The sequence below is a fragment of the Prionailurus bengalensis genome, chromosome D4 (assembly GCF_016509475.1).
Source record: "Prionailurus bengalensis isolate Pbe53 chromosome D4, Fcat_Pben_1.1_paternal_pri, whole genome shotgun sequence".
NCBI classification, from domain to species: domain Eukaryota; kingdom Metazoa; phylum Chordata; class Mammalia; order Carnivora; family Felidae; genus Prionailurus; species Prionailurus bengalensis.
The window spans coordinates 74,048,109-74,075,220 of NC_057359.1; the positions used below are offsets into that span (position 1 = coordinate 74,048,109).

General features: G+C 39.3%; 1 pseudogene; it reads left to right on the plus strand.

Moving 5' to 3' along the window:
- The first annotated feature begins 5,504 nt into the window (after positions 1-5,504).
- LOC122475185 lies at positions 5,505-5,936 on the plus strand (annotated as a pseudogene).
- The last annotated feature ends 21,176 nt before the right edge of the window (positions 5,937-27,112 follow it).

The following is a 27,112-nucleotide window of genomic DNA, read 5'->3' on the forward strand; positions in this document are numbered from 1 at the left end:
GTCCATTGATGGATGAATGGATAAAGGTGTGGTATATATGTACAGTGGAGTATTATTCGGCAATCAAAAAGAATGAAATCTTGCCATTTGCAACTTGTGGATGGAACTAGAGGGTATCATGCTAAGCGAAATTAGTCAGAGAAAGACAAATATCATATGACTTCACTCATATGAGGACTTTAAGATACAAAACAGATGAACATGAGGGAAGGGAAGCAAAAATAATATAAAAACAGGGAGGGGGACAAAATATAACAGACTCTTAAAAATGGAGAACAAACAGAGGTTTACTGGAGGGGTTGCGGGAGTGGGGGATGGGCTAAATGGGTAAGGGGCATTAAGGAATCTACTCCTGAAATCATTGTTGCACTATATGCTAACTAACTTGGGTGTAAACTAAAAAAATAAATAAACATGGTTAAAATTAAAAAAAAAAAGGGTGATGCAATATTTAAAAGTCAATCAAGGGGCGCCTGGGTGGCTTAGTCAGTTAAGCCTCTGACTTAAGCACAGGTCATGATCTCACAGTTCCTGGGTTCAAGCCCCATGTCAGGCTCTGTGCTGACAGCTCTGAGCCTGGAGCCTGCTTCGGATTCTGTGTCTCCCTCTCTTTGCCCCTCCCCCACTCATTCTCTCCCTCTCTCTCTCTCTCTCCCCCCCCCAAAATAAATAAACATTAAAAAATAAAAAATAAATAAAAGTCAATCAATGTGATCTACCATATTTACGGGCTAAAGAAAAAAATCACATGATCATATCAAGTGATGCAGAAAAAGTATTTGACAAAATCCAATACCAATCCATGATTAAAACTTTAAGAAAAATAGGAATACAAGGAACTTCCTCAGGTTGATATAGCACATATACAAAAAATCTGCTGCTAACATTATACTTGATGGTAAAAGAATGAATGCTTTTTGCCTAAGTCTGGGGAAAAGAGAAGGATGTCTCCTATGTCACTCTTATTCAGCTTAGTGCTGGAAGGCCCAGCCAGTGCAATAAGACAAGAAAAAATACAAAGGATATCACTCAGAAAGAAATAAAGCTGTCCCTCATTACAGATGACATAATTGTTTATGTAGAAAATCCCAAGGAATCTACAAAAACATCCTATAACTAATAAGTGAGTTCAGCAAGGTCACAGGTTCTAAGATAAAAAAAAATTGTTAATCAGTTGCATTTCTAAATATATAACAATAAACATGGCACAAAAATTGTAAATGCAATACCACTTACAATTGCTCAAAATAAAATAAAAAACTTAGGTGTAAATCTAAAAAACATGTACAAGACTTGTATCCTGGAAACTATAAAATGCTAATGAAAGAAATCAAAGAAGTTCTAAATAAATAGAGAGACCTATTATGCTCATGTTTTGGAAGAGTCAACATAGTAAAATATCAATTGTCCCCAAAATTGATAAGCAGGTTTAATGCAATTTCTATCAAAATCTCAACAAGATTTTTTTTGTAGATATATACAAGAGTTTTTAAAAATTATATGAAGAGGCAAAAAAACTACAATAGCTGAAACAATTTTGAAAAAAAAGGAGGTGGAAGGAATCAATCTATTGAATTTTAAGATACACAGTAATCAAGACCTAAATCAGACAAGAAACTTGTATCAAGAATATATAAAGTGGAGTGCCTAGCTGGCTCAATCAGTGGAGAATGTGACTCTTAATCTCAGGGCCATGAGTTCAAGTCCCATGTTGAATGTGAAGCCTACTTAAAAAAAAAAGAAAAAAGAATATATAAAGAATTCTAACAGCTCAAGTATAAGAAGGAAAACAACCCAACTTTTAAAATTGGCAAAAATTGAAACAGATAATTTCACAAAAGATGATATAAAGTGACAATACGCAAGTATCATCAATCATCTGGGAAATGGAAATCAAAACCTCAATGAGATATCACTACACATTCACTTTAATGGCCAAATTTTTTCTTTTTCTTTTTTTTTGCCTTTAGAAGAATGTGCCTTCTTTATTAGCTTATTTCCTGGTTATGTTATAGATTTTGTTACTATTGTGAATCATGTCTTTTTTTTCTCTTGTTTTTTGGATTTATTATTTATCTATTTATTTATTTTAATATAATTTATTGTCAAATTGCTTAACATACAGTCTGTACAGTGAGCTCTTGGTTTTGGGGGTAGAGTCCCATGGTTCATCACTTACATACAACACCCAGTGCTCATCTCAACAAATGCCCTCCTCAATGCCCATCTCCCATTTTCCCCTCTTCCCCAACCCCCAACAACCCTCAGTTTGTTCTCTGCAGCTAAAAGTCTCTTATGATTTGCTTCTCTCCCTCTCTGTTTGTAACTATTTTTTCCCCTTGCATTCCCCACAGTCTTCTGTTAAGTTTCTAAAGTTCCACATATGAGTGAAAACATATGATATCTGTCTCTCTCTGACTGACTTATTTCGCTTAGCATAATACCTTCCAGTTCCATCCACGTTGCCGCAAATGGCATGATTTCATTCTTTCTCATTGCCGAGTAGTATTCTAGTGGCCAGAATTTAAAACACTGATATCAGTGAGAATGTGGAACCACTGAAACTCCTATGTTGCTGATGAGAATGTAAATTGCATGGCCACCACAGAAAAAAAGTTTAGTAGTTTCTTATAAAGTTACATGTACACTTAGAATACAACCCAGAGAAATGAAACTATAGGTCACATGAAGACTTGTACACAAATATTTATAGCAGCTTTAATCGTTGTAGCCCAAACTGGAAAAAATCCTAATGCCCACTAACTGGTGAGTGGATAAACAAATTGTGGTATATCCATACAATGAAGCACAACTCAGTAACAAAGAGGAATGAACTAGAGACACTAGCAACTACTTGGATGAATCTCAAACTATTAAGCAAACCAAGAAATCAGACACAAAAGAGTATAATATCTATTAGTCCCTTTATATGAAATTCTAAAGAGGCAAACCCAATTCCTGGTAACAGGAAACAGAAGAGTTGCTGTTTTGGATCAACATTGAGGGGAGAGGGAAGAGGTTGGATTGCGAAGGCCACAAGGGAACTTTTTGGAATGATGGAGATGTTCTCTATCTTGACTGGAGCATGGGTCACACTAAACAAAATGCACACTTAAAATGAGTACATTTTAATGTATGTTTTTATTTTATACACAATTAGGTTTTGTTTAAATCAATAAAATTGACTTAAAAGAAACAATTCTCAGCCTTTGATAGATCCAAGAAGGAAATAGAGGAAGTGAATAATATATTTAATTATGATAGATGAGAGAAAAATGAATAGAATATTCTATGCATATATTATTCTCAGAACAGCTTTTAAATTGATGATCTCATAGGTTACCAAGAAAAAAATTAATCCAATAGAAGGAGGATTTCATTGATATGTTCACATACTGAAATGCAATAAAATAAGAAATGGATTGCAAAATAATAAATAAACATCACTTGGAAAATTAAAAATGCCCTCATAAATAAAGCTTAAGTTGAAAACAAAATAAGATTGCAACTATAGGCTGGAAAATAATTATGATAACACTGTATCAAACTTATGAGATGCTAAGGTAATGCTCAGAGGATAATTCATAATTTTTAATGTTATTTACTCTGAAACAAAGAAGACTAGAAATAAATGAACTAAACATTCATTTCAAGAAGTAAAAAAGGAAATTTTACTAGACTTTCTTAAAAATAATGAATAAGGTTAAAGTTGATGAATTGAAAAAAAAAAGGAAACGAAAAATTAAGCCTACATTTTGTTTTAAAAAATAGTAACAATAAGACAGAATTCTGGCAAAATTAATAAATAGAGAGGGATAAGAAAGAAAAACTAAATTAACATATTTGGGTTACATCAGTGAAAATGGCAAGGCAAGGCCATTCAGAAATTCCCTCCTTCATAAAAACAATGAGAAAACTGGCAAAAGTTGTCAAAAATCAACGTTTTCAGAACTCTGGAAATTTACCAGAGGCTTGAAGTTATGTGGGAAGTGTTTGTTCAAGGAAAACAGCTGAATCTCAGTAAGAACATAAAATTTTGTGATATTTTAATTGATTTAATCCAATCTACCATTCTCCACATCTTCAGTATACTTGAAAACTAACAGTCTGCCTTTGGGGTGAAAAACAGTAGCCTGGTGGCTAATAGACTGAGCAGAACAGTACTGTACCTGCTTCAAAGTTTTATTTTCCATCACTTTTCATGATCTGACCTATCTTGTGCATCCTTGGAAGACTCCATGTTCAATGCTATCTTCATTTGACCTGGTTGAGTGCTTGCCCAGTGCAAGAAACCTCTTCCCTAGAGGTGTTTGTCTAAAACTATTACCAGCAATTGTTTAACTTCCTGACTCCCTGAGATGGTAGAAACTAGTTGGACCAAACAATAGACAAAACAAAAAAGCTTAATGAAAGAATCTGGGGAAGTACCTGGGTGGCTTGGTTGGTTGAGCGTCCAACTCACCGTTGTGGGATTGAGTCCCATATTGGGCTCTGTGCTCACAGCATGGAGCCTGCTTGGGATTCTCTCTCTCCGTCTCTCTTTGCCCCTGCCCTGTTTGTGTGCTCTCTCTCGCTCTCTCTCAAAAATAAATAAATAAATAAATAAACTTAAAAAAAAAAAAGAATCTGGGGAATGAGATATGCATTGGGCTTTGCAAAATCTCTGAAATTACATTAAAATTTCAGCTTTTTTTTCTTCAGAAATCCACAAACTTATCCTAAAACTCACATGAAAGTACAAGGGAGTAAGAATAGCCAAAACAGCCTTGAAAAAGAAAAAGTTAGAACACTCCAATGTCCCAATTTAAGAAGTTTTTTAATGTTTATTTATTTTTGAGAGAGAGATAGAGCGTGAGTGGGTGAGGGACAGAGAATGAGAGAGAGGGAGACACAGAATCTGAAGCAGGCGCCAGGCTCTGAGCTGTCAGTACAGAACCCAAAGTGGGCTAGAATTTACGAACTATGAGATCATGACCTGAGCAGAAGTTGGACACTTAACTGACTGAGCCACCCAGGCACCCACCAACTTCCCAATTTTAAAACTTAGTACAAAGCTGCAGTAATCAAGACAGTGTGGTAAAGGCATAAGAAGAGACATGTAGATCAATGGTATAGAATTGAGAGTCCAGAAGTAAGTAAAGCCATGTATCTATGGGCAGTCAATTAATTTCCAATAAGGGTGCCAAGAAACTTCAATAAGGAAAGAATAGTCTTCTCAATAAATGGTGCAGGAATAACTGACTATCCACATGCATAAGAATAAAGTTGGACTCTTACTTCACACCATATAGAAAAATTAACTCAAAGTGGATCAAAGGTAAAACACAGACTAAAATTATAAAACCCTTAGAAGAAAACTAAATTTTAATTTGGATTTTTAATTACACATTATTTTCTTTGGTATAACATCTAAAGCTCAAGCAACCAAAAGGGGGAAAGAGATAAATTGAATTTTCCCAAAACCTAAAACTTCCTCTTTTGCTCAGACACATGGTGCCGGCAGCATGGGCAAGTGGCCAGGTATTCATACTGCCAGGAAGTTCTGTAGCCACTGACGAGACTAGAAGTGGCATGATGAATAGTACGAGAAAGCCCAGTTGGGTGCAGCCCTGGAAGCCAACCCTCTTGGAGGCACTTTTCATACCAAGGGAATTGTGCTGGGCAAGTAGAGATGGAAGCCATACAGCCAAATTCTGCCATCAGGAAGTGTGTTAAGGTCCAGCTGATCAAGAATGGGGAAAAAAAAATCACAGCCTTTGTACCCAATTATGGTTGTTTGAATTTTATTGAGGAGAATCATGAAGTTCTGTTTGCTGGATTTGATCGCAGAGGCCATGCTGTTGGTGATGTTCCTGGAGTTCACTTTAAGGTTGTCAAAGTAGCCAGTGTCTCTCTTGGCCTTATACAAAGGCAAGAAGGAAAGACCAAGATCATGAGTTTTGATGGTGAAAACATGATAGCAGTAAATTTCATGTTCCAAAAATTTTTTTTTAACTTGAATGCTTTAAAAGAGACTATCAGGGCACCTGCGTGGCTCAGTCGGTTGAGTGTCTGACTTTGGCTCAGGTCATGATCTTGAGGTTCATGAGTTCAAGCCCTGCATCAGGCTCTGTGCTGACAGCTCAGAGCCTGGAACCTGCCTCAGATTCTGTGTGTGTGTGTCTCTCTCTCTCTGCCCCTCCCCTGCTGACACTCTGTCTCTTGCTCTCAAAAATAAACATTAAAAAATAATAAAAATAAAAGAGACTATCAAGAAATCGAAGCATTGTCAACAATAACCAAACCACGGAAAGAACCCGTGTCCTTCAACTGATGAATGGATAAATATACATGTCATATATATATGATATATATACACATGCATGTTATATACATATATATATAAACATATACATATATACATACATATACACACACAACGGAATACAATAATAAATACATACACATAATTGACTATTACTCAGCCATCAAAAAGAATGAAACCTTGCCATTTGCAATGATGTGGATGGAGCTAGAGTGCATTATGCTAAGCAAAATAAGTCAGTTAGAGAAAGACAAATATCATATGATAGCACTCCTATGTGGAATTTAAGAAACAAAACAGATGAACATATGGGAAGTGGGAAGGAAAGAGAGGGAAACAAATCATTAGAGACTCTTGATGATAGAGGACAAACTGAGGGTTGATGGAGGGAGGTGGGTGGGGGATGGGCTAGATGGGTGATGGGTATTAAGGAGGGCGCTTGTGATGAGCACTGGGTGTTGTATATAAGTGATGAATCACTGAATTCTACTCCTGAAACCACTATTACAGTGTATGTTAACTAACTAGAATTTAAATAAAAATGTTTTAAAAAGAAATTTAAAAAGCTGAAAAGGCAATCCATAAGATGGAAGAACATATTTTCAAATTATATGAGAATCATATATCTGATAACTGACTTGTATCTGGAATATGTACAGACCTTCTACAACTTAACAATAAAAAGACAAATAATTTAAGATAACCCAATAGGCAAAGGATATATATGCCTTATGGAAATGTAAATAAAAACCACAATGAGATACCACTCCACACCCCCTAGGACGACCATAATTTAGAAGATAGACAATAAAAGCTGTTAGCAAGGATGTGGAGAAGTTGGAACTCTCTCACACACACTGCTAGAAGTAATGTATAATAGTAAAGCCGTTTTGAAAACCTGTTCAGTAGTTCCTCAGAAGGATAAACATAGAGTTACCCTATGACCCAGCAATTCCACCTCTAGGTATATGCCCAAGAGAATTGAAAATATGTGTTCATACAAAAACCTGTACCTGAATATTCAGCATTATTCATAATAGCCAGAAAATGGAAACAACCCAAACACTCATCAAGGGTGAATATTATTCAGCCATGAAAAGAAATGAAATACTGATACATTTTATAGTGTGGATGAATCTTGAAAATATTGTGCTAAATGAAAGAAGCCAGACACGAAAGGCTGCATATTGTGTGATCCCATTTATGTGAAATGTCCAGATGAGACAAATTCATAGAGACAGAAAGTATATCAGTGTTGCCAGGGGCTGAGAGGGAGGGGACGGAGTGACAGCTTAATGGGTGCCAGATCTCTTCTTGGAGTGATGAGAATATTTTGGAGTTAGACAGTGGTGATGGTTGTAAAACCTGTAAATATATTACAAATCAGTGAATGGTTCACTTTAAAAGAGTGAATTTTATGATATGTGAATTATATCTCAATACAAAAATTTATAACGTTGGGAATAATGAAGGAGTTTTAACCAAAGATCTAGACAGAAAAATGTTACTTGTAAGCACATATTACATAGAAATTACAAAAATGCTCTATGCTCCAAAAACTTAAAAAAAAATTTTTTTAAGGGGTGGGGGGGAATCCCAAGCAGGCCCCATGCTCAGCATGGAGTCTGATGTGGGGCTCAATCTCACAACCGTGAAATCATGACCTGAGCCAAAATCAAGAGTCAGTTGCTTAACTGATGGAGACATCCAGGTGCCCTCCAAAATTAAAAATTTGAATGAACTAGATGATTTTATGAGCATATATATTCCCACAATGGACTCAAAAAGAAATAGAGAATGTGTATAGACTATAAATCATCGCTGAATTCAAGATGGTTGTCAGAGAATTGTACCAAAAGGCATTAAGTCTATATTATTTCATCAGTAGATCTCTCAAACTCAGGTCTGATAACACTTATATACACACACAGAAAAGAAAACTAATAACGAGTCATGCTTTGGGTTATGGATATAAAATTTCTTTAAAAAAATAAAAGAATGATTGGATCCAGATGTACATTAAAAAATCATACACCACCACCAAATAGGGCTCATTATGAGAATAGAAGGTCAATTCAATATTAAAAGTCCACTATTATAACTAATCATATTAATATCAAAAATGGGAAACCATATTAAGCTCTTTACATACCAAAGATAATAGTTACACAATTTTATGTGTTTTAACCTACATCAAATCAAATGTCTAGAAACATTGTAATTAAAATCAGAAAGAAGACAAGACCCTCAACCATCAATGTTACTTAACTTCATTATGTAAGTGCTTGCCAACACGATTAGATAAGAAACTTTACCAAACCCATGGGCAACATTTAAAATATTTAACAAGGAGATAGTGATATAAACTAATACATTCATTAGTTAGAATTTAGTCTCTTTTGCTTTCTTTTTTTTTTTATTTAAAAAAAAAATTTTTTTTTTAACATTTATTTATTTTTGAGACAGACAGAGACAGAGCATGAACGGGGGGAGGGCCAGAGAGAGGGAGACACAGAATCTGAAGCAGGCTCCAGGCTCTGAGCTGTCAGCACAGAGCCTGATGCGGGGCTGGAACTCACGGACCGTGAGATCGTGACCTGAGCAAAGTCGGACGCTCAACCGACTGAGCCACCCAGGCACCCCTAGTCTCTTTTGCTTTCTAAGAAACTAAGATATATCATAAAATTGCCAATTAATAAAGGTTATAGTTAATTTTTTTAATCAGATCATTCTAAATTTTTTTTTAATGTTTCTTTATTTTTGAGAGACACAGAGCACAAATAGGGGAGGGTCAGAGAGAGAGGGAGACACAGAATCTGAAGCAGGCTCCAGGCTCCGAGCTGTCAGTACAGAGCCCGATGCGGGGCTCAAACCCACAAACCACGAGATCATGACGTGAGCCAGGGTCGGATGCTCAACTGATTGAGCCACCCAGGCATCCCTCAGATAGATCATTCTAATAACTTCCAAACCATTTGTTGATTTTTAGAAATTGTCGGTACAGTTTTGTAAAACATAGACATCCTAATTAAATGATGCTCTCTCTGAACTATAATCTAACACCTGAATTGTACCAGATTCTTTAAATGATTTACCATTCCTTGGTGGTCAGTGAGTGGTTTGTTTAAATGCATGTCTCTTAATGTCCAAAACACTGTTCACAGTGCTGACTCACCTCTCAGCTTCTGCTGGAATTTTTTGGCCTTTAAAATATTTGGGATTTTATATATTTAATTTCTATTAAACAAGACATAAAATTATTTACTATAATGTATTTAATTTTAAAAGTCATTTGTTAATCTTCATTTACTTTCAATCCATGGGGATTCATAAACACTATTTTTGGTCAAATAATGGCCAAAGCAACATTAATTATTTAATAAATTAAAGAACACAATTTATTAAAGAAAAATAAAAGAAATTTAAGAATTATTACTTTTTACTTTTGTCATTAAATAACAAATATATTTCTGATAATTTACCAATTGAATATATTTTCCTTTTGAATCAGTACTTTATCTTATTTAAAAGGGTATACTCGTGGGGCGCCTGGGTGGCTCAACTGGTTAAGCGTCTGAATTCAGCTCAGGTCATGATCTCACAGTTCGTGGGTTTGAGCCCTGCATCGGGCTCTATGATGACAGCTCAGAGCCTGGAGCCTGCTTCGGATTCTGTGTCCCTCTCTCTCTCTATCTCTCCCTCACTTGTACTCTGTCTCTCTCTCTCTCAAAGATAAGTAAACATTAAAAATTTTTTTTTAAATAATAGAAGGGTATACTCTTTATTTCTATAAAATTTCAATTTTTCTTTAGTTTTATATATTTAAACATTTTTAATTTGGGAGCATTTAGTTTTTAATTTGGGAACATAAATTGTCCCATATACTTAGTAAAGCTTTCTATTAAGCTAAATATATCATTGATATATTTATTATATATTATATTATATATGTTATATTTAGCAGAGAGAGAGAGAGAGAGAGAAAATCTTAAGCAGGCTCCTCGCATGGAGCCTGTTGGGGGGCTCGATCTCATGACCTTGTATCATGACCTGAACCGAAATCAAAAGTCATACACTTAACCGACTGAGCCACCGAGGCATCCCTATCATCGATATTTAAATTAGTGGATAGTTTAAAGTAAAATATCTTTTTAAAAAAGAGTAATTTTTAAACTTTTGCTCCTATGACACAATTTTTGTTCAATTGATAAACTCGAAATGAATTTCAAACCGCTTTTGTAATTCTGACATTACAGCCAAGCATCCTAATTTTCATGGTCTCAATTCCCAAATCTTCAGATATATTATAAATTTTTCCTGATGTTACATGATGTATGGTAATAAATTAAGAAAACCTTTATAATTACTTACTTGGTTTATATATTTTATTGCATCATTCAAGGGTAATTGAATTCAGTGACTTGGACAGTGCCAAATTAAAACATTCAAAAATTTCCCTAAATTTTGGCTGAAACTGCAGACTCTCTCCCTTGCTAATCACAGGCACTGTGTGTATAAAATCAAATAAGGTTTTCATGAAAATATTTCTCATTGAAACCATTTTTCTCATGTGTCAACAATAAATTTTGATAAATTATTTCAGATGTTGTTCCTTCCTGCTTCATGAGATCAACAAAAACCATTAAATTATCTTCAAAGTCTTGAATTTCACATTTTAAGTAAATTATTAAAAACTAGTTTATATGAAACAGTTGAAGCTTCATCAATAATGATTGAAATTTTACTGCCTTGATTTATACATTTTCCAAAAAGTTGTTTTCTCATATGAGCAGATAAATATTTTGCAACAAACAACTCCATAAATTTAGATTGCTACAGTAAGCCCATATTGATATTGCTCTTTTTTAAAGTTCTATTAAATATTTTATGTTTGACAATGTTCAATTATTTTTTAACCATACAGATGGTGTTTTCATTTGCTGTATCAATACTGTGATGCATTTTTTCAGAGGTTTTTACTATTGCCAGTGGTTTTTATGTGAACCTGATTTATAACCTTTTTTATAATCTTCCTCATTGATGAGAGAAATTTTTCTTTATTAAAACCATGAATTTTGGGGTGCCTGGGTGGCTCAGTCGGTTAAGCGTCCGACTCTTGATTTCAGCTCAGATCATGATCTCACAGTTGTGAGACTGAGCCCTGTGTCGGGCTCCTCATTGGGTGTGAAGCCTGCTTAAGAGTCTCTCTCCCTCCTATAGATGCTGGAGAGGATGTGGAGAAACGGGCAGCCTCTTGCACTGTTGGTGGGAATGCAAACTGGTGCAGCCGCTCTGGAAAACAATGTGGCGGTTCCTGAAAAAATTACAAATAGATCTACCCTATGGCCCAGCAATGGCACTGCTAGGAATTTACCCAAGGGATACAGGAGTGCTGATGCATAGGGGCACTTGTACCCCAATGTTTATAGCAGCACTTTCAACAATAGCCAAATTATGGAAAGAGCCTACATGTCCATCAACTGACGAATGGATAAAGAATGGTTTATATATACAATGGAATACTACTTGGCAATGAGAAAGAATGAAATCTGACCATTTGTAGCAACGTGGATGGAACTGGAGAGTGTTATGCTGCGTGAAATAAGTCATACAGAGAAAGACAGATACCATATGTATTCACTCCTTTGTGGATCCTGAGAAACTTAACAGAAGGCCATGGGGGAGGGGAAGGGAAAAAAAAGTTAGAGAGGGAGGGAGCCAAACCATAAGAGACTCTTAAAAACTGAGACTAAACTGAGGGTTGATGGCAGGTGGGAGGGAGGGGAAAATGGGTGATGGGCATTGAGGAGGGCACCTGTTGGGATGAGCTCTGGGTGTTGTATGGAAACCAATTTGACAATAAACTTCATATAAAAAAAAAAAAAGAGTCTCTCCCTCTACTCCTGCCCCTCCCCTGCTCTCACTCTCTCTCTCTCTCAAACAAACAAACCATGAGTTCTAACAGAACATAAAACATTTGATGAAAGTATAGCACTTTCAAGGTTTAATTGTAAACAAGTTTTGTACTCTGATCGTCTGAGTAATATTTACACGCTAACTATAAAGAGTCACTCATGTTACTTTTGTTGGAATAACTGAGTTGTTTTCATTCCATGTATACAACGTTTTTATTTTATTTTGCTTTGTTTCTTACGCAGCATCAAAAGATGTCCCAGGTATTGGTTTCCACTTGGTATCAGAAGCTATCCCAGGGACGGCTCGTTATTAACATTAACATATTAACATATTCTTCCTTGTTCTTCCACGTTCAGAAGATTCATGTTTATAATATTTATTTATTTGTTTGTTTGTTTATCTTTTAGAGAGAGAGAGAGAACGCAGGTAACGCACTCGCGTGAGTGAGGGAGAGGCAGAGGGAGACAGAGTATCTTAAGCAGCAAGGATTCGCACTCAGCACACAGTCGGACTTGGGGCGCGATCTCACAAGCCTGGCAGGGACCAGGCGCTGGAAGCAAGAGTCAGATGCTCAACCGACCGAGCTACCCAGGTACCCCTTTGTTTATAATATTTTAAAAGAACATGAAGAAACTTATCCAAGCTCTACTGTGTCTTCACTCTGGGTTTCATTTTTAATATTTTATTATTAGGTTTATAAACCTCGGAACACTGCACTATGACACAAAGAATTATAGTATACTAACTGTAAAATGAAGTAAAAACTGAAATATTTAGAGGCAGGGGCAATTACATAATTTGGGCGTAATAATAAATTTTGAATTCTCCCCACACAGTGGTTCTCAAACTTTTTGGTCTCAGAATTCTTTTACACAGTTAAAAATTAGCTAGGGCAGCCTTAAATCTTTTGTTTATGTGGGTTACGTTTATCAATACTTACGGTATGAGAAGTTACAATTGAGAACTTTTCATTTGTGTATTTATTCAGTAAAAAAAAAAAATAACAATAATAGCCTGGGGAATGCTAACAAAGAATTTTTTATGAAAATAATTGTTTTCCCAAATAGTGAGAAGAGCACCATTGTTATACATTTTTGCAAATCTCTTTAATGTCTGGCTTAATAGAATTCAGCTGGATGCTGAGGGCCGCTTCTGCCTTCAATCTGTTGTGATATCGCTCATCACGTGGCCTCTGGAAAACTCCGCTTACACTCACGGAACAAGAGTGAAAAAGGCAAATGATGTATTGGTGTCATTAGATGTTTTCTTTTCAGAGATTCCTGAAGGGGTCTCAGAGAACTTCAGAGGTGACTAACCCACAGGCTGGGAACCACTGTCCTCAAGTATAGAGTGCTTCTGAGAGCGTGTGCCGTGAAGTCATGCTGCCTTCCACGAAACAGGCCAAACTGGCAGGGAATGCTCCAAAATTGCTCAGATGTCACTGTGACGGGAGACCCGCCTACTGGCAGCTATCACGTGCTACAGCCATCAGCGTGAACTAATGGATTTACATTGGAATCTATATCATTAACTGATTTTGCTGTACCTTGCTGTTGCTGATACACTATTTACCAACTGGAGGCATGTTTTTCAAAATTTGAAAATGAGTAGATCATACCGGTACCTACCACGGAATATTAGCTCTGCTAAGAATTATACATTAAAAAAATTTTTTTTTCTTAATGTTTATTTATTTTTGAGACACAGAGAGAGAGAGAGGGAGCACGCACGTGCGCGCGCGAGCGTGGGGGAGGGACAGAGAGAGAGAGAGGAAGACACAGAATCTGAAGCAGGCTCCAGGCTCTGAGCTGTCAGCACAGAACCCGATGCCGGCCTCGAACTCACGGAGTGCAAGATCAGGACCTGAGCTGAAGTTGGACGCTTAACCGACTGAGCCACCCAGGTGCCCCATGAATTATACATATTTTAGATGGAGAGTTATAATTGTCACTCTTGGTTGGTGATGTATTTTATTTTTTTAATGTTTTATTTATTTTTTAAGAGAGAGCATGAGCAGGGGAGGGGCAGAGAGAGAGCGGGGACAGAGGATCCAAAGCCGGCTCCATGCTGACAGGGTGACAGCCGCAAGCCCGATGTGGGGCTCAAACCCATGAGCCTCAAGATCATGACCTGAGCCAAACACATAACATGACCTGAGTCGGACACATAACTGACTGAGCCACCTTGGCGCCCAGTCGGTGATGTATTGACATCTGAAAGCCAAGAAAATAAAAAAAAAACATTGACAGTAATTAGGGCATTCTGTAAGAAAACCTATTGCAAACTAAAAATGCATACATATCTGTGTGTGTATCAACATTTATATCAATTTACGTCTATATCTACCTTTCCTATACAGCAAGGACCATTCAAACTTACCAAATATATGTAGAACATATATGAAGAACAGAATTTGACTGGGGACATAAAAGAGGATGTATTATTACCCTAAATGAGAGGGTTCAATATTGTAACTCTTCCCAAATTAATGTATATATTTAACATACCTCTATCAAAACAATGCTATTAACACTGAACTTGATAGAATTATTTTGACAGTGTTTATATAGGCTTAAATTTGATAAAAAAAAAAATTTAAATGTGCAAGGGGAGCAAAACAAAATCTGGAGGAAAAGAGCAGGGTGGGAGTACTGGGTCTGTTTGACTGAACGTTAATAATGCATTAAAAATGTGCAGTATGGGGCTCCTGGCTGGTTCAGTTGGTAGAACGTGTGACTCTTGATCTTAGAGTTGTGACTTCAAGCCCCGTGTTGGCTGTAGTAGACCTTACTTAAAAAAATTTGCAGTGAAATTTGAAATATGAACATATGAAAATAATGTCGTTTTGAGGCTAGAATAAATAAGCATATTATTGAAACAGTAGAAAGTCACCCAAACACCCAAGGTGTATACCAGCTTAGTATGTAATAAGGGGGACATCTCAAGTTCATAGGAAAAAAAGGGTTAGTCAATAAATAAATGGTAGTACAATTGGCTAGTCGTTTGGGGGGGGAAAAAGTTAGATGCCTAACTCACATCACACACCGAGATAAGTCCCAGTAGCATTGAAGATTTAAATATCAAGGAGATATATTTAGAGCAGTTAGAAAAAAATGCAAAGAAATATTTATATAATCTTGAAACAGAAAAAGCTCTTCTAAGCATAGAAAAAAACTTGACCACACCGTAATTTAAAAATCGCATTAAAATAATGAGTAAAAAATAAATACCAAAAAAGTCAGAAAATGTTGAATATTCTGCTAGAAACATGGACAGCTATAGCAGATTGATGAATACACAGGAGTGGCCAGGAGGCACAAGAAAAGATGCTCAACTTGCTTGTAATCAAAGATGGAACATAAGAACAAGGTATCAGTTTCACCTCTCCCGTTGGTCAAGAGTTTAAATGAATCACGCAATCTACTGGTTAGTGTGTGAGGCTGGGGCAATGGTTTGGGACAGAGTGGAGGTGGATTTGGAAGTATTTAGGTAAATTCTTCAGATGTTCATAATTTTGATGCAGCAATTCCACTAAAATTTTTTTTCAGGGGCCACCTGGGTGGCTCAGTCGGTTAAGGGCCTGACTTCGGCTCAGGTCATGGTCTCACGGTTCCTGAGTTTGAGCCCCGCGTCGGGCTCTGTGCTGACGTTTCAGAGCCTGGAGCCTGCTTTCGGACTCTGAGTCTCCCTCTCTCTCTGCCGCTCTTCCGTTCGTGCTCTGTCTCTCTCCCTCTCAAAAATAAGTAAACATTAAAAAAAATTATTCAGGAAGGTTCATAACAAGGAATGTTCAAGAAGCTCTTCACAACACTGTCTCTATCGATGAAAATAGCAGAAACAACCTAAATGGTCAATAATCAAGGTCTGGAATATTTGTATATACCATATAATAAGGGTTTGGCATATTCTGGTATACAATGCATTGTATCATATGTACCATATAATAAGGGTACAGCGTATTCATGTGATGAAATTTTATGCTACCATTAAAATGGTATAAATATTGGCTTGGAAACCAAGCCAATGATTGGTTCATGATACAATTGTAAAAGTACCATCCCAGGCAGCACGTAGAATCTGATTTCATTGTTCTTAAAAGCTTACTATTTACATACCCGTATTATATATGAATGTAGAAAGTATGTGTCAGGCTGTATGAGGAAATACTAGCACTCATTAGCTTCAGTGGGAGGCTTAAAAATGATTTTACTTTTTTTCCATTTTTGCTGCTTTTTTCAACACCAGACATGGACGACCTTCGCCAATAGTGTTTCTTTTAAAGCATGCTTCGGCTGGCGCCCAAATAAGTTTGGTCCTTAAATACTTTAGAGACCACGCTCTGTCAGCTCCACGTGGAGGGAAATCCAGGGGACTGGTCGTGAAGGACTGGCGAAGACTCTGAACGTCTGTTGTTGGCCAATACAAATAGCATAAACGTACGAGGAGAGAAGAGGCTGCCAAGCTGTGTGGGTGTCTGGAGAGCTGGAGCCCGTGTGAATCTTCCTCGGGCTGGAGGAAAAGCTCCCTCAAAAGCCCCAGACTCTCGGACAGTGAGGAGCGATCTGCGCGTTGCCTTGCCCCATGTCACAAATCTGCAGCTTCTGTCCCCTCGGCCAGGGGATCAGACGCCAGTTCCGAGTGCATGGTGCTCCACACTGCCCACTCACCTCTCTGGTTCCATTCTCTGTCTCCCGGATGACCGACCACCCCTCTTCCTTAGGTCTCACCGTGCCACTGAGAAGGGCGAACACGGCCACGCCTGGTTTACCGGTCACATCTTCCACGGTCACCAACCCCCGTTGCTCAGAACACAGCCACGGGATTGGTCGCTCACGTAATTGCGTGCTGAGGGACCTGTATCTTCCATCGGACTGTGGCTTCCACCAGCCCAAACACCTACCTGGTTTGTAGCTGAGGCCCCGGCACTTGGCCAGATGCAGTAAACCCCTTACTGACCTGTGAAAATTTGGGATGAAATCTCATTTTGCCTGCTGTTCCTAATACCATTCACTCATTCAACAAGTGCTCATCAAGGAACATCTCTGTGCCTGGCACACACCTGCTTTTCTGCCTAAGCAGTGCCCACCGGCAGCTAGCAAAAACCTTTTCAGTGACTGGGGAGAAGCCAGAGTGACTGAGGCTTTGGCTGAGAAAGAGCTGGCTGCCTTCCTCCTACTCCTTCCTCCTGGCTCCCTCGCCCAGAGGGGCGAGCCAAGGACTTGGGCAGAGTATTCCGAGAGGCACGATTTGGGGATCAGATAACAATTCGACCACTTAGAGGCTGTGTGACCTTGGCCAACTGACTTTACCTCTCTGAAGCTGTTGACTCGCCTGTAAACGTGCGGCTAATAATCGTGCATACCTCACAGAATGGTTTTGATTTTATGTGAAATAATGTCTATAAAGGTCACAGACTTGGGCTTCGTAGTGGAGTCCTCATTGTTGCTGTTATTTTCCTCCTGGGTATTGTATTTATTAGATGGGTCGGCTCTGGTCAGACTGAAGAACCTCCTGAGACCCTACCACTACCTGCCATTCCCACAGACTTGCGTCATGGTGGGGCCTGAGACCTCCCATATGCCAGGCAAGGCTACTGAGGTGCAGAGGACTTGTGTAACACTACCCAGTGAGCCTGCTGTGGCCATCAAGACTCCCAGGCCCCTCCTTCCACTGAGCCACATGTTTTCTCTGAAGAAGAGTTGAGCCTTTAAAAAAAAAAAAAATTAAGTTCCCAGCAGAAGGGATGCCCCCCATTCTCTTGCCTGAAGTTTCCCTGGCACAGCTGTCTTTGCACCATTAGTGGGTGGCGAGGCCCGGCTGGTCTTCGCTGATGCGTGTTTTACATTTGCTAACTTCGGCTCAGCCGCCGCACACGGGCGCACCCCGGATAGGCTCGCTGTAGAGCTGGCAGAGGCGGGCTCCCCTTCTCTGCAGGAAACAGATGCATCTCGGCTGGAAGCCTGCCATCACCTTCGTGTGGCTTATGAACCCAGAGCACAGCATGCTGGGGTGTCAGAATACCAGCGTCTGCTTCCAGCAAAACCACAGCCGCAGCTGGTAAGGATCATTGCTTCCCATCCTCCGAGGTTCCCGGTCCAGCATTTCCCTGCCCGGTGGAAAGGTGGTTCCGCAAGAGACTCTGGGATAGAGATGGCCGTGGGCGGGAACCTTGGGAAGTGCAAACCGTATTCCCCTCACAGAGATGTTCGTGGCAAACGGACACCATAAAACCCCTGAGAAATGCTTGGGAGGGAACCTGTCAACTCACATTGACCTTGCATTTTCCAAATTTATTTGATCAAGGAATACAACCTTATAAAAACGAATGAAAAGAACCATTAAGGTGGTTGGTTCCCTTCCTTCTTTGTGGTCTGTGATGAAATGTTGGCTCCTCAGAGGACTTTCCTGGTTCCCCTGGCTAAAATAGTACCCCATATCTCTCTGTGTCTGCCTTGTGTTCCTTCATAACACTTACCACAAACACATTTGTTTTTGTGTTTACATACTTATAGAACAATATTTTAATATGTATTTGTTTACCATTTGTTCCCCTTTCTAAACTGTGAGCTCCTTGGTGGAAAATGTCTTTTTTACAGCTATACTTTCAGTCTTTGGCACTTAGTAGGTGCTCAATAGATGCTGCTGAATAAATGAACATTCCTGCAAGAGAATTCAGTGCCCGGGGCACCTGGGTGGCTCGGTTGGTTAAGCATGTGACTTCGTCTCAGGTCATGATCTCGCCGTTTGTGAGTTCAAGCCTCGCGTTGGGCTCTGTGCTGACAGCTCAGAGCCTGGGGCCTGCTTCAGAATTTGTGACTGCCTCTCTCTCTGCCCCTGTCCTGCTCATGCTCTGTCTCTCTCTGTCTCTCAAAAAATAAATGTTAAAAAAATTAGAAAGAGAAGAGAGAATTCAGTGCCCATCCTCTCAGTAGAAAAGTTTCCTGGATGTCAACCAAAAAGTGGTCTGAGATAATATCTTTCAATAAGACGTGAATTTCTTAGCCAGTCGGTGTACCTTCAACTTGGTTGTACAGATTACGATGGGCTCTGTGAAATGGGAAATGAAAATCATCTGATAAAGTTTAGCAAAAGCAAAAGTTGTGATAAAAATTGAAACAGAAATGCAGACAACTCCTTAAAATAGCTCAGACCTCCATCAGAAGTACCATCTGGATATCCCTGTCTTGCCCCTCCCATTTAATTGAGCTCCTATTCTATGCCAGATACTATGCTAATCACCTGACATACATTATCTCATTTAATACGCATGACTACTTTGTGAAGAAGCGATTATTGTGTCCATTTTGCAGATGAGGAAAGAGGCTCAAAGGGATTAGGCAAGTTCCTCAAAAAGAGAATGGATTTACAGATCAATTTGGGGAGAATTGATAACAATGTTGAGTTTCCCAATCCATGAACATTGGATATTTCCCAATTTTAGCCCTTTTTTGAATTCCTCTCAGAAATGTTTTTTTTTAATGTTTATTTTCTTATTTTGAGAGAGAGAGTAAGCAGGGGAGGGACAAAGAGAGAGGGAGAGAGAATTCCAAATAGGTTCTGCGCTGTCAGCATGGAGTCTGACACAGGATTTGATCCCATGAACCATGAGATCATGACCTGAACCAAAATCAAGAGTCAGATGCTTAAGCAACTGAGCCACCCAAGTACCCAGCTCAGAAATGTTTTATAGTTTGTAGTCTCCATGTCTAACACTTCTTTTGTTAAATTTATCACTAAGTATTTTATTCTTTTTCACTGTGAATGGAATCACTTAATTGGATGGTTCATTTCTAGTATATGGAAGTATAATTGTTTACACACTGAACTTGTATCCTGTAACTTCTCTCAACTTGTTTCTTAGCTGTTGTAGCTCTTTTGTAGAATCCTTGGGATTGTATACATAAAGGATTGTGTCATTTGTGATTTTATTTTTTCCTTTTCAATTTTTATGTTGTGTTGTTGTTGGTTTTGTTTGTCGTTGTTTTTGCCTTATTGCACTTGGTGGAAACTTCCTGTACAATGCTGAAGAGTTGTGAGGAAGTAGATATCCTTCCCTTGTTCCCGGTTTTAAGGATAAAGCATTCAGTCTTTCACCATTATGTAAGATGTTAGCAGCGGGTTTTTTGTAGATGCCTCTCTCCTCCTAGTTTGTTGGGTTTTTATCATGAACAGTTGTTAGATTTTTGTCAAGTGATTTTTCTCCGTCTATGGAGATGGTTGTGTGTTTGTTTTCTTTTTATTCTATTAATAAGATGCTTCACATTGATTGACTTCTGTGTGTTGAACCAACCTTACATTTTTTTTAAGTTTATTTGTTTATTTTGAGAAAGAGAGAGAGAGAGAGAGAGTGTGTGTGTGTGTGTGTGTGCATGAGTGGGGGAAGGGCAGAGGGAAGAAGAGACAGAATCCCAAGCAGGCTCTGTGCCATCAACGCAGAGTCTGATATGGGGCTCAAACTCACAAACCATGAGATCCTGACCTGAGAGCTGAGATCAAGTGTTGGACGCTTAACCGACTATGCCACCCAGGCACCCCACCAACCTTGCATTTCTGAAATAAGACCCACTTAAGTCATGGTATTTAATACTTTGACAGTGCTGCTGAATTCACTTTGCTCATATTTCATTGAGGATTTTTGCATTTGAATCTGATGATGCCACACATGCACCAGCAAGGGTAGGAAAAGGTTTATTACTCACATAGTGAAGCTTTCTGGAGAAATTGAGGGAGGTTCCCAAGTGGTATATAAAATGACTTGAGAGGGGCAATGGAAGGAGACTGGTTTGGGGGGGTCATGGTAGTTAGGAGATGGGGCTGGGGTAAAGGTTTCCAAGTGAATGGATTGGGCCTTGCATGGTATTGAATTCTCCCACTATTGTTGCTGAACTGTTTTTCCTTTCAATTCAGTCAGTTTTGTGCCATGTATTATGAGGCTGTGTTACAAGGTACATATAAAACCGTTGCATTTTCCTAATGTATTTGCCCTTATATTATTATGAAATGTCCCTCTTTGTCTCTAGTACTTCTTGTTATCTTGAAGTCTACTTTTATAATATTAATATAACCACTCCAGCTCTCTTTTTGTTACTGTGTGCATGTCATATTTTTGTATGTCTCTTTTAGAAACCATGTAGTTGGATCGTGATCTGACAATCTCTTCCTTTAACTGAAGTGACCATTTACATTTATGTTTGCCGTTCTGCTTTCTATGGATCTCTTATCTTTTTTGTTCTTCTGTTTCTCCTTTAGTTCGTATCTTGTATTAAATATTTCCGTGCGCTATTTGAACTCTTATTTTTATAGTTATTTTCTTTTGGTTGCTTTAGGAATATAATATACATGTTAACTTATCAAAGTGTACTTAAAATTAATATGAACTTAATTTTGATGAAATACAGAAACTTTGCTCTATTCCTACTTTTTCCTTTATGCTGTTATTGTCATATATATATTATATACTTAACAATACAGTGTTTGTATTGTTTTATACAATTTTGTGTCTTTTTAAAACATTAAGAGAATAAGAAAAAATGGATTCTTATATTATCTCTCTTATTTCAACTCTTATTACATATTTATCTTTTCTGCTGGTTTCATTTCTTCCTGTAGATTCAGATTGCCCTCTGGTATGAAGTCCTTTGGGCCCAAAGAACTTTTTATAGTATCTGGTAAGGCAATCTGATAGTCATGAATTCTTTTGGCCATGTTTTTTTTTTTTTTTTTAATCTGGGAATGTCTTTGTTTAGCTTTCATTTTTGAAAGATCGTTTTGTTTAACATAGCATTCTTGGTTGACAGTTTTGTTTCGTTTTTTTTTTTCTCAGTGCTTTTCATATGTCCTTCTAGTCTCCATTATTTCACATGGAAAGTCAGTAATTGAAGGTATTGATGCTTTCCTGTCTGTGCCAATTCATTTTTCTCACTACTTTCAAGATGTTTCTTTTGTCTTCATCTTTCTGCAGTTTGACTATGACGTGTCCAGGTATGGATCTTTTGTATTTATTCTACTGGGGGTTCATTTAGTCTCTAGGATGTCTAGGTTAATATTTTCCTCAAATTTGGAGTTTACTGCTATCATTTCTTCAAATATACGTATTTCATCTCTTTATGTAGTTGTGGCAAAAACCCTAAATTTGTAGCCATAGTTTTAAACCTGGTAACTGATCCAGGGGTGCCTGGGTGGCTCAGGTGGTTAAGCCTCCGACTTTGGCTCAGGTCATGATCTCATGGGGCTCAAACCCCCTAACAGTGAGATCATGACCTGAGCCGAAGTGGGTGTTTAACCAACTGATCCACCCAGGTGCTCCAACACGTCCTCTTTTTTTTTTTTTTTTTTTTAAAAAGATGTTTATTTTGAGACAGAGAGAGAGAGAAAGAGAGAGAGCGCGCACGCATGCGTGTGTGAGCAGGGGAGGGGCAGAGAGAGGAGAGAAACCCAAGCAGGTTCCACACTGTCAGTGCAGACCTCCATGTGGGGCTCAATCTCATGAACTGACTGTGAGATCATGACTTGAGCATAACCTGAGCCCGACCTGAGCCAAAATCAAGAGTCAGACAGACGCTGAGCCACCCAGGAGTCCCTCCACTACACCTCCTTTGATGGCCTTACTTGAAAACGGGGGAAAAACACAGGTCAAAGGGCATTAGGTCATTAAAGCTCCTTGCCCCTAGATGGCGCTGCTCTTTCTACAGGTTGCCTGTGAAAGGTGATTTAAATTTATAGCATTTTGGATTATGGCAATTGCATGCATTCTTTCAATCTGATTATAGCGGGATTAATCTGTCTTTAATAGACGACTGTTAATAATTTACATTGTTATCTTTAATGATATAATTCTATTTAAAATGTCCACTTGCATTACTTTTCTCAGGGACTTTCCCTCAACTCCCAGGTTTTAGTTGGAGCTAGTAGCAGTCTGTGAAAGCATCCATGAATGGGGATTTAACAAGGCAATTGTTAGAGAAATAAAGATCAGTTTCCAATGAAGAGAGATGCCAAAAAAAATTATTGTACTAAAATAAGTAGATATCTGTTGTGTATCATATTTACAAAATGAAAAATATAAATTCTTCTAAACGTCCCTGAAATTCCTGAAATTCCTCCTGCCTCATAAATATAGGCTTTTGGAATCTTCTGGGGACAGATCTCTTTATTTTGCTGCGGCTTACCTTGACTGGAAAGCCTAATCTTTTTGTTCAAATACAAATGTCAAGTTCAAAATGGAAAGCGTTGTGAACGTTTTCTGGTTGCCCCTCCAGACCCACACTCTGCCCTCCTCTGTTTTGCTCTGTGCCTGGGAGGTTGACCTCTAAGAAATGTGTCAACCAGTTCCCTTGCCCTCTGGTTTCTGATAGATTCGACCAACGAGAGGATCCAGCAGGAAAGCCATGCAGGAGAAGAGAGATCACTGCATTTGTTCCCCCTGCTCTCTCCCTGCTAGCTGTGGTGTGCCCGAGATCCCGTTCAGCTTAAGACATGCTCCTCCTCTTGGTAGCCTTCTCCTCCAGCTACAGGCCTCGCAGGGTCCAGGTAAGGTCTCTTTCTCTTTGCTCCTCCAGTCCAGGGGTGGAAATGGCTTTGCACCTTTGCTAGTCCTTGGTCCTTCACCAGCCCCTGTGGCTTTCCCTTGGCCCTGCCCTCACCTCTGTAAATAGACACCTGATCAACTTTTCCTGCCTTTCATTGCTTTCATGTTCTGGGACCTGCCGGGGCTCTGAATGGCACAGTAAGTCAGCATGGATAAGGAAAAGGGGAGGTAGGGGCGCCTGGGTGGCGCAGTTGGTTAAGCGTCCGACTTCAGCCAGGTCACGATCTCGCGGTCCGTGAGTTTGAGCCCCGCGTCGGGCTCTGGGCTGATGGCTCAGAGCCTGGAGCCTGTTTCCGATTCTGTGTCTCCCTCTCTCTCTGCCCCTCCCCTGTTCATGCTCTGTCTCTCTCTGTCCCAAAAATAAATAAACGTTGAGAAAAAAAATTTTTAAAAAAAGGAAAAGGGAAGGTATTGGGGGTCCTGAGGCTTTACTTTTGGTCCTAGCTCAGGTGCTGTTCTTCTGTGTGAACTTGGGTAAATCCTTGTTACTCTCTGGATTACAAATGCCTCATCTTGGGCAAGATCAGAGGACTTTGTTTCTCCTTCCTTCCTTCCTTCCTTCTGTCCTTCCTTTTTTCCTTCTTCTTTCTTTCTTTCTTTCTTTCTTTCTTTCTTTCTTTCTTTCTCATATACCTCCAGAAGAATTCTGAAAATTCACATAATCATATAAATAAAAAATTTGTTCTCACGGTTTTAAATAGTTGTAAAGGATGTAATGTCCTGCATATTGTAAATATTAGTGTTTAAAGTAGTGATTTTATACCCACTGTCATCCATTAAAAAAAAAAGAAGAACAGACTCTTCACAGCTAGAAATATTGCAATGTTCCTTTTTCTCCTTTAAATCACTTTTTCCATTCCACTTCCCCACAGAATTTTACAAGAATGTGATATATTTTTCTGCTTGTCTCATACAGATCATCTCAGAATAGTCTCTAAATCGAAAATATCATTATAGGTGGAAATTTAAAAATACTTCTATTTCCAGTGATCATAAGGCACTATGGGTTAATAAGCATGTTTCTGGATTAATTTTAGGATACTGTCGATCAAAATTTCTATAATTGTTAAACATAAAAGGTAAAAGTAATAGAAGTTTGTCTCTCTTTTTAAAAACATTTTTTTTTGGGGGGGGCGCCTGGGTGGCGCAGTCGGTTAAGCGTCCGACTTCAGCCAGGTCACGATCTCGTGGTCCGTGAGTTCGAGCCCCGCGTCGGGCTCTGGGCTGATGGCTCAGAGCCTGGAGCCTGTTTCCGATTCTGTGTCTCCCTCTCTCTCTGCCCCTCCCCCGTTCATGCTCTGTCTCTCTCTGTCCCAAAAATAAATAAACGTTGAAAAAAAAAATTTTTTAAAAATAAAAAAAAACATAAAAAAACCATTTTTTTAAAGCTTATTTATTTATTTTGAGAGAGACAGAGACAGTGTGAGTGGGAGAGGGACAGAGAAAGAGGGAGAGAGAGGATCCGAAGCAGCCTCCACGCTGTCAGTGCAGAGCCCAGTGCGGGGCTTGAACTCATGAAACCATGCGATCATGACCTGAGCTGAAACCAAGAGTCAGACGCGTAATCGACTGAGCTACCCGAGTGCCCCTAGAGTTTGTCTCTTAATGAGATGGATGGGAGAAGGGTTGTGGTGTCCTATTCAAGGGAACTTCCGTTCCCCAATATTTGGAACATCCCTCCGTTCAGTGCCCTCTCCTCCCTGCCCCCGACCCAAAGTTGTCCATGCAAAGAAGTAATGCATATGGCAGTTAGGAACCTAGAAATGGATTTTCATAGAACTCTGCATCAACTACTTGGAAATTGTATCCCTCTTAATTTGAAGGCACAGGCTTGATGGTATCTGAATGGTACTGAATGACAGCTTTCGTAGGGTCATGTCTACGAGGGCTGGTTCTCAAGTCATAGCGCCTCAACACTAACATTCTGTGTGACTTGGGCGACGTACTGAAGCTTTGTGCCTCTGTTTCCTCATCTGCAAAATAGGGATGTGTACCACTCTTTAAGAATCACTTGAGGTGATGTGTGAAAAACACCCGGCGTATGGCAAACAGTGTATCCAGAACAGATTCATAGGGTTGCAGTCTGGGAAGGGGGACCTGCTGGGTACGATCTGCTTTCCACCATTAAACCCATCTTAAGGCCATTGCAAAAGTCCTGATGTCTCTGTAACGGAACATGGAATGCACCAGGCTCTTTAGGTCTGTTCTTTTTGGTAAGTTTTACTGTCCATTGAGTCTCCTCGGATGTTTCCAAAACAGCATCAGTTGATATTTGTCCACAGACCTTGACCTTTGCCACCTCAGGGAGGTTGATATTTCCGGGGCACTCTTACAGTAGAAGAAAGGGGCCATGGAATGGTAGGTTTGGAGACCAGTGCGGCTGTCTAACAAGAGCTCCTCCGTGTCTCAGAGAAATAATTATAACCAGGCTCTGTGCAGGCTGTGTGAGCCCAGAAAATGACAGCTTCTGCTTTCCAGGAATGGGAATCAAGTATACATTCATTTATACTCTCTTGGAAAAAACTGGGGTGGCCTACGGGCCAATTTTGAATCAGGCAAGCCAATATTTGAGCTTTCTGCCTGAGAAACAAAATAAGACATTGATATGCTAAGAAGCTGCTAACTGAGTCAATTTTGCTGTAGGCCTGCTCTGATGTGACTTTTGTGCTCACATTAGTGCTCAGACACCAGGCCCGCACAATGCCTACCCTGCCGACTGCCACTTTGCCACTAGAATGTGGGCCCCCCTGGCTGAGTTCTGAATTCTCGGTTTCATTTCCTATTGATACAGAGGAACGCCGCTGTTTTCCCTTCATAAAGAAACCATTTGTGCACGTTGCCCCTGGTTTGGATCCCTTCTTCACCGCCTCTCAGAGCACAACTTTAATTTATGGAGTCTTGGGCAGCTTCATCGAAATGGTTTTTTAGTTTGAAATTTAATTCTGTTCTGACGTTTTTGGAGAAGAAAGAAAATCGGTGCCGAGGGTGGTACACTGATTGCCTTAATGACCAGTTCTTTATCCTTCCCTGTCCCCAGGCCTTGTGCCACACAACGGTGCCGTATTCTCCTGCTTGGACTCGGGGCAGGACTTACTCCTACCAACGAGATGTTCAGCGTGGGATTTAAACAGGAGCTGGAAATGTGCTTGCACCCTTGGGCTTATCTGCTCTTCTACCCTGGTGTTGCCAAATGAACGTGCCCCAGGCTGGCCTGCTGGAGGATGAGAAATGGGTAGACCGGCGTCGTGTGGCCCGGGTTGTCCCAGCCGTGGCCAACACAGATCAGGTAAGAGGCAGCCAACACC